This window comes from Panthera uncia, chromosome C2, assembly GCF_023721935.1.
Source record: "Panthera uncia isolate 11264 chromosome C2, Puncia_PCG_1.0, whole genome shotgun sequence".
Taxonomy (NCBI): domain Eukaryota; kingdom Metazoa; phylum Chordata; class Mammalia; order Carnivora; family Felidae; genus Panthera; species Panthera uncia.
In genome coordinates, this window is record NC_064810.1 from 90,693,346 (window position 1) to 90,701,775 (window position 8,430).

Here is an 8,430-nt window from a genome sequence, read left to right on the forward strand (position 1 = left end):
TGTAGAGTATCCTCAGGGCACAAGAATAAGCTTTCTTAGGATCGGGGATCATAAAAAGAGAATTTTTCAAACACAATGCTTTATTTAAGAACATAAAACAATTAGTCTAACAATTACTTTAAGCTATTCAAATCTCACATATTAACTAAGTGGCAAAGAGCATTCAACCAATTTAATGAATCCATAATATAGACCTTAGCAGAATTAAGCACTCCTGGCTTTAGTTTAAGTTAGCAATGAAGTGGTTTAGCTTTGTGTTTTGTTTTGTTTTATTTTGTTTTCCCCAAGATGCCATGATCCTTAATTTGAATTCCCCCAACTTTTGCTTCTTCTTTTGTAAATCTTTGGGTAAGAACCTGAAAATTACACTGCCTATCACTGGCCTTCCTTCACTTTCGCAGTCATCACATCTGCTCATCTCCACACCTCCAATCCACTCAATCGGTGACTCCTGTACTATAAATGTCATAGATGAGAGCAGGATGAAAGTGCCGGTGATTAGAAGAACTAGAATGACCTTTTTCAGAATAAGTATAGTAAAGTGAAGGAAGAAATCTGATTAGATCCATAGAAATGCTTGAGATGAGGGGCACCTGGGTGGCTCAGTTGGTTAAGCGTCTGACTTCAGCCTAGGTCATGATCTCGCCATTATGAGTTAGAGCCCCACATCAGGCTCTGTGCTGACAGCTTGGAGCCTGGAGCCTGTTTCAGATTCTGTGTCTCCCTCTCTCTGCCCCTTCCCCACTCTCACTCTGTCTCTGTCTCAAAAATAAATAAACATTAAAAAAAAAAGAAAAGAAAAGAAATTCTTGAGATTGGAAAAGAGAAGTTATCATTTTATGTAGGGAGAAAAATACTGCCAAGGAATTAAAGTAATAATGCATTCCCTACAGAATACAGCTATAATCAACCAAATTATGGTGCATCTTTTAAAGACTCAGAACCTCTCCATATCAAGATGTTTCATGACAGTATCCCAGTTTTCATTCTATTGTTCAAGTCACTGGTCTACTGTTAAGGTCTCTGTTGGTAAAATTAACTTCACTAAATAGTTAGCATAATGGTTCCAAAAAGACATTGAGGGCTCTTTTGCCTGGGCTGCCAACAATGCCATCCAGACTGAGGAAGACCAGGAAGCTTCAGGGTCATGTGAGCCATGGCCATGGCCTTACGGGGAAATGTGGGAAGCACCCAAGAGGTAGGAGTAATGCTGGTGGCATGCATCACCACAGGATCAACTTCAACAAAAATCACCCAGGTCACTTTGGAAAAGTTGCTATGAGGCATTATCACTTAAGGAGGAACCAGAACTTCTACTCAACCATCAACCTTTATAAACTGTAGACCTTGGTTAGGGAGCAGACATGGGTAAATGCTGCCAAAACAAGACTGGAGCTGCTCCTATCATTGATGTGGTGTGACTGGGCTACTACAAAGTTCTGAGGAAGGGAAAGCCCTCACAACAGCATATCATCATGAAGACCTAATTCTTTAACAGAAGAGCTGAGAAGATTAAGGGGCGGGGGGGTGGGTGTTGGGGACAGGGTGCTGTGTCCTGGTAGCCTGAAGCCATGTGGAGGGAGGTTCATTAAATGCTAACAAATGCTTTCCTTTAAAACAAAACAAAAAAAAGACACTGAAGGTTACAAATGTTTTTTGTAAACTTTGAGAATTTAGCTAATACTTTCAATATTTCTTTTCAGTAGTTTCAGGAAATATACTAAAATACCAAGTGGCCATCTGATAATTATGAAGACTCCCAGGTTATTTGCAAATTTTGTGTGATGAGTGTGTTGAAGGGAAATGTAAGGTAAATATCTAACATAATTTTTATTGATGAACTCATTTAAGTCCTTTGCTTTAATTTATTCTTTTATTTTACTTGACCTTTAGTCCTCTATGTAGCCTGATGGAGGACACAATAACAATAGAAGATCCTTCGTTAGCACCTTGATATGCATGTGTGCCTAAACATGCTTTTTATCCAAGCATGGCACATATAGGATCCCATACCTTATCAAGGGCAGAAGAGAAAATCATGGATGATTTTTGTTCTAAACTTCTTCATATATTTATTAAAAACAAAATTATTTCCACCTTAATTGTCCAAATAGAATTCATGTCACATTTCATTTGGAAAAAAAATCTGCAAGATTGCTAAAGAGAAGTACCTGGGGGGCTCAGTCAGTTAATCCCAACTTTGGCTCATGTCATGATCGAGCAGTCTGTGAGTTCGAGCTCCACATTGAGCTCTGTGCTGACAGCTCAGAGCCTGGAGCCTGTTTTGGATTCTGTGTCTCCCTCTCTCTCTGCCTCTCCCCTGCTTGCACTCTGTCTCTCTCTCTCTCTCTCTCAAAAATAAATAAACTTTAAAAACAATTAAAAAAAAAGAGGGTCGCCTGGATGGCTTAGTTGGTTAAGTGTCCAACTCTTGACATAGGCTCAGGTCATGATCTTGCAGTTGTGCAATTGAGCCCCACATTGGGCTCTGTGCTGAGTATGGAGACTGCTTGGGATTCTCTCTCTCCCTCTCTCTCTGTCCCTCCCCCATTCATTCTCTCTCTCTCTCTCTCTCTCTCTCTCTCTCTCTCTCAAAATAAATAAACATTAAAAAAAAAAGGATTCCTGGGGCACCAGGGTGGCTTATTTGGCTAAGCCTCTGACTCTTGATTTTGGCTCAGGTCATGATCTCAGGGTTCATGAGATCAAGCCCTGCATCCGGCTCTGTGCTGAGTGTGGAGACTACTTGAGATTCTCTCTCTCTCTCTCTCCCTCTCTCTCTCTCTCTCTCTCTCTCTGCCCCTCCCCCACTCATGCTCTCTCTCTCTCACAAAGCAAATAAATAAACTTTAAAAAAAAAGCTTGCCAAAGAGAAATTTACAACAAATTGCAATACTGTATAGAAAGATACCATGGATAAGTTCAATTGAGATATTAAAAGTCAAATCTTGACTGAGCCAACAACAGGATTCAGGACTCCTTACCAGCTTTCAGAGTCTAACTCAAGTGACAGATCCTCACAATCTCCTCATCACCTTCTGCATTTTGAATACCATCATCTGCCAGTAACATGCGGAATTTATCATTGAGGTAGAAGATAAGGTTATGTCACCAATAATGGTCCACTGGGAAAGGTTAGCTTTTAGGAAAGACAATGTTACTGACCTCCATAGTAAAGTGAACAATGTTGGTAACTTGCAGGCAGAGGAAATATGAAATAATTTTCATAAATATATTCTAAATATAAGTATAAATATAAAATATATATTCAAAAATAACTTACAAAGGATTGGTTTTTCTCCAAATCCCACGGGTTAATGTTGTCAGCTGGCTAAATTTGGTTCAGAAATATGCACGGTCATCTTTCCACCAGTAATATAAGCATCATAAAGAACTGGTGCAAACAATTTTTATCACAAGCATTGCATGATTTACCATCCTGCCTATAAATAATTTAATCTAATAAAAAAAGAGGAAGCATTCTTTTCATTCAGGGAGAAAGTAAATTTTAGTATAAAATGAGAAGCAACATTTTTATTAACACAGGAATATGGACCAGTAAACAGAGGGGAAAAAAAAAAAACCTGTATGGCTCACTGGCACTATATTAAAATAGGTATACAAAGTGAAACATATTATATATCACTTTGCTTAACCAAAATTTGAAATGTTTTCTTTTATATTTTGCTAAGTAACATTTAAAGTTTACAAGTATGCTGGAATAATATGTTAGAAAGCAGTCTTTTATTTATTCAGGAAACAGATAAGTAGAAATAAAAGAAAAATCTTTTTAAACACATAATTTATCTGAATTTACTATCTAGTCATGTGAAAGGGAGATAGTTACAGACTATTTAGTCCCATGGTGATGGTGAACATATTTTTAGTCTTCATTCATAAAATGTGGTACCTTTAATCTAATAGAAATTCAGTTAGTGGTTAAAAAAATCTCCAATGTAGAACATGTCTTATCACAAACCTTTTTCTGAAATAAAAGCAACTGTGGTAGGAAGGATATAATATAGATATATATTCACAATTCTCAAGGGGTCACAATAGATCAGTGTTTTTATTAAAATTTTATTTTTAAATAATCTCTACACCCAATGTGGGGCTTGAACTTATAGTCCCAAGATCAAGAGTTGCATACTCTACCAACTGAGCCAGCCAGGAACCCTTAGTGTTTTTCAAACTGTAATGTATGACATTACATGAAATAAATCTAATGGGATGTGGCCAGCTATTTCTTAATGGTACACAGCAGAAGAAAAAAGAATATAATATATTGGAGGGCACTGCAGATAGTAAAGTAACAAACATTTAACAAAATCTCTACATCATATCATTTACATACACATACAAGTATACATATATATATTATATATATATATATAATATATATATATATATTATATATATATATACATACACACATGTATCAGTATGTTGTTATATACTAGATCCTAATGTAAAATAATACATTTTTGTAGGCCTGGTAAAAAAATTTTTTTTGAAAACTGCTTCAATAAATAATATTAAAGCCCAGTCTTTAATCAACAATATTAAATCATATATTATACTTCTTTTCAGAGAATTGTCTTTAAATTAACTGATCATCATTAGCTTTACAGTTAGATTGTATTACATATCATATTAAATCTATAATCAACACAGAACCATCACATGATCTAGAAAGAAAAATTTAGGTTTACTTGAATTTCCTCAATACTTTCTCTTTTGCTTTTTTATTACATTAAGGCATGCAAAAATTTGAAAGTCTAGCTAATATAGGAATCATTTAAGAATTTTTATATATTTTTATATCCTAGCTTGACATAGTCAAATGTGCACAAAACTTCCTTGATATACTGACCAGACAATTAATTTTAGAGAAGCAGTATATATCTACAGCTCCCATTTGATAAGGTGATGTTATGGGATCCAGAGAAACATCGGGAACAAGATGGTTGCAGATGTTGAGTGAGGGGCCAAAGGTGTTTCTGGTGGGCATTATTTTGGAAAAAGGAAAATAGAAACAATTGCAAAGAACTTTACGAGTGTTGGAGAAAACAGTAAATGAGTAAATTAATAAATTAAAGAATTACTATAGTAGAGGAAATGACTGGGGAGAAGGACTACACTATCCCTACTCCCGGGGATAGAGCTTTTGGGAAAAAAAATTAAAATGTGTTCAGGTTTTGTTTTTATAAGCCATTCAAAGGAAACATCTGCTGTCCTTACCAAGACGTCTGTCTCTGCCCTCTGTAACAGAAATCATGCTCCTTCTTGCTGGCCTGGAATTATAATCAGACCACCTTCATTTTATATAGAACCCAAGAGAGTACTAACAACTTTTGACTACTGATAGTCTGGGAAGAATTCAAACCACTAATCCATTGTCTGTAAGCACTTTATTCTCATACCAATGCCATAAACAATCTAATTCTGTAAAAGCTGACACATAATACCTAGTACGAAGAGAAGAACTTATGTTTAGTAGCAACCTGAGGAAAAATAAGTACATAAAATCAACAAGGAAGCATCAGTATGGTTCATTGGAGATCTGGGACTGCATATCTGGATATAATATTGGATAAATTGAGAAAATTGGGGCAATAATGGATCAAAAGTTATAACACAGCATTTTTGTGCATCACAGAGACCCTTTAGGGAAACCTCTGCTCAACAGTGAGTTCATTTATCAAAGGGATAATGACCCAAAAACATTCTTTTGGAGACAGTGTGGAAACTATCTCCTTTTTAAAAGAAAGGCACCTGTGGAACTAATTAGGATGAAGTACTTCTTTCAAAGTATGGGCTATAATCCTGTTGAGTGAATAAAAGATTTACAAGACTATAGTTCAGAACAAGAGAGAACGCAAATGACAGCTGATGGCAGGTGGCTTCTGGTATGAAAATAAGAATATTTGGAAAGATTCAGACTGATATTCACTGAGGTATTCACAAGAGAAAATACTAATTGTACCCAAGAACAATTTAAATAATTCAAGTCACTCTAGCCCCAAATTCAATTAACTAGTGCCCCAAAGTAGGTAAGCCTCTCCTGAATGCATATCTTATTATAGATTCAGGGAAAAGTTCTGAAAAGATAGTTCCCTCCAAGGAGTAAGCAAGGGGCTTACGCTAAAAGGTTACATTTTTACTTTATACCTTTTAATTTTGTACTGTTTACTCTTCTTAAAAGCATATGCATGTATTAATTTTAAAATATTATTTATAAAGAAAGAGTATTGCTCATTAAATTACAGAATGTAAGATATTTAATTATTTTCTTCATTCAAGATGCAATAATTTTTTGTTTGCCGATTTGTATGTATTGCTCAACTTTATGTGTATAAGTAAAAGAGTATGTAAAGGAATGATACTGGACATTTGTTATCACTCCATTGTGAGTTAAAAAATAATTCAGAGATTTGATAACATAACCCAACTGTCAAGGCTTATCATACCCATGCATAACACAGAGAGAAAATATAATAGAATCATACAACTGTCACCTGGTAAGAATCAGGGACCTTAGTAATCTAGTGAAATCTAACTTATTTACATTTTCCTTTTATTGTTAGTCTTGTAAGAAGGCCTCAAATTTTAGTTAAAATCAATCTATTTATCAATCTAGTTTAATCTCTATTCTTCCCTGGCAGGGCTTCAGAGAAAGCTAATTCTCATAATACTTCCTTAGTTATAAGTCTCCTGGAATATACATTTGTTTCTATCTCTGCCTTAACACCATCTCCAAGACTTCTCTCCATCTTTGACACTAAAAACTTTGCAGAGCCATCAATGACCATTTTGTAGCAAATCTAAAAGATAACTTATACTCTATCATACATTGGTTTGTCAGGATCATGTCACATTCTGGATTATGCCCTCCCTCCCTCCTGCCTCTCTTTCTTTCCTCGGTTCTGTGACAGTGCTCTTTCCTGGTCTTTCTCCTAACTAAGGCCTTCTAGGTTTCCCCTCTCTTGAAAGTTGGGATTCCTCAGTTTTCTCTTTAGGGACCCTTTCCCTTTTCACTTTAGTCTGTCTCTAGATTGTGTCATGAACTCTAGGGTGTCATTTGCCACCTACATACTGAAAATTTCCAAGTCTATATATCTAGGTCAAATCTTTTTTTAAACCTATTTTTCTGACTGCCTACTACATACCTCTATCTGGATGTTCCATAACTACTTCAAACTCAATATACCTCAACCTTGCCTCAAGGGATTTCTTCAAACCCAATCCTTTCCATGTATTCCTTTTTTCAGAGAATGGTACTGATAACCACTTTAGTGCCCAAGAAAATATGGTGCTTCTTGAGTCCTTTTTCCTCATCCATTATAACCAATAAATTACTAGAATGTACAAATTCTATGACACCTACTTTTTTCTTTGTACTGGTTGCCACTTCCTTATCTCTTACACAAATAAATGATAGCCCTCTGCCTCCCTGCCCTCCTTTGCCGCTTCTCTCTAAATCATTCTCCACACAGCAACCAGAGTAATAAACACGCATACACAAAATCATGGCACTTTCCTACTTAAATCAAATAAGTGTCCCCTATTACTTTTCAGATAAAGGCTATGTCCCTATTATGATTTAGCACATCATTATTACTTACCACACGTCACACCCAATCCAACACAATAATTCAGTCACTCAAAATCATTCTGTTACTCAATTATACCATTTTCCCACCCATACTTCGGAACTTTCCACATGTCTTTTTTCTAAAACACACACGTTTGAACTCTCGTGCCTGGTTAATTTCTGTACATCATTTAGATTTCAGCTAAGGCATTATTTCCAATGAGAGGATTACTCTGACCTCCATCTCTCCACCCAAGTCTTTTTTACTGTCACTCATCTATGTTCCCATGACAAGTAAGATTTTGTTGCATTTATCACATTGTATTATAATTATCTCTTTACTTGTCTCTAAGCTTCATGTGGGCAATGACTGCATTTATTTTGTTTATCATTTTATTCCTAGCTTCTAATGTAGTGACTGGTACAGATTTGGTGCTCAATAAACATTATTAATTGCATATATAAATTAATGAATCATCACCATCAATCCTATCAATGTCTTATTCTCAGAAATCCAAGATTCTCTTACAAGAATTTCACTTATGATATCTGACTTTATTTAATCAATTTTAGCCATGTTTCAGAACACAGGATAATAAAATATGTATGCTATCTTCTGACATACTTTCCACTCAAGGAACACTTGTCAAAGTCATCAAACATCTTCAAAACAATTATTCAAGAGCTGGTTTTATCCTAATGGATATGCTCCTAAGTATACATCAGGGGTTCATGTACTACTTTGAAAAGGCAGAATAGTACTGGGAATGAATCATTACCTTGAAGAAGCTCAAAGTTCTTTACTAAGTTGTGCCAGGGAAGCCCCACATTCAGTG

The 8,430-nt window shown here is 35.6% G+C and overlaps 1 pseudogene; it reads left to right on the forward strand.

The window, feature by feature from the left end:
- The first annotated feature begins 1,096 nt into the window (after positions 1-1,096).
- Positions 1,097-1,562, forward strand: LOC125921602 (60S ribosomal protein L27a-like; annotated as a pseudogene).
- The last annotated feature ends 6,868 nt before the right edge of the window (positions 1,563-8,430 follow it).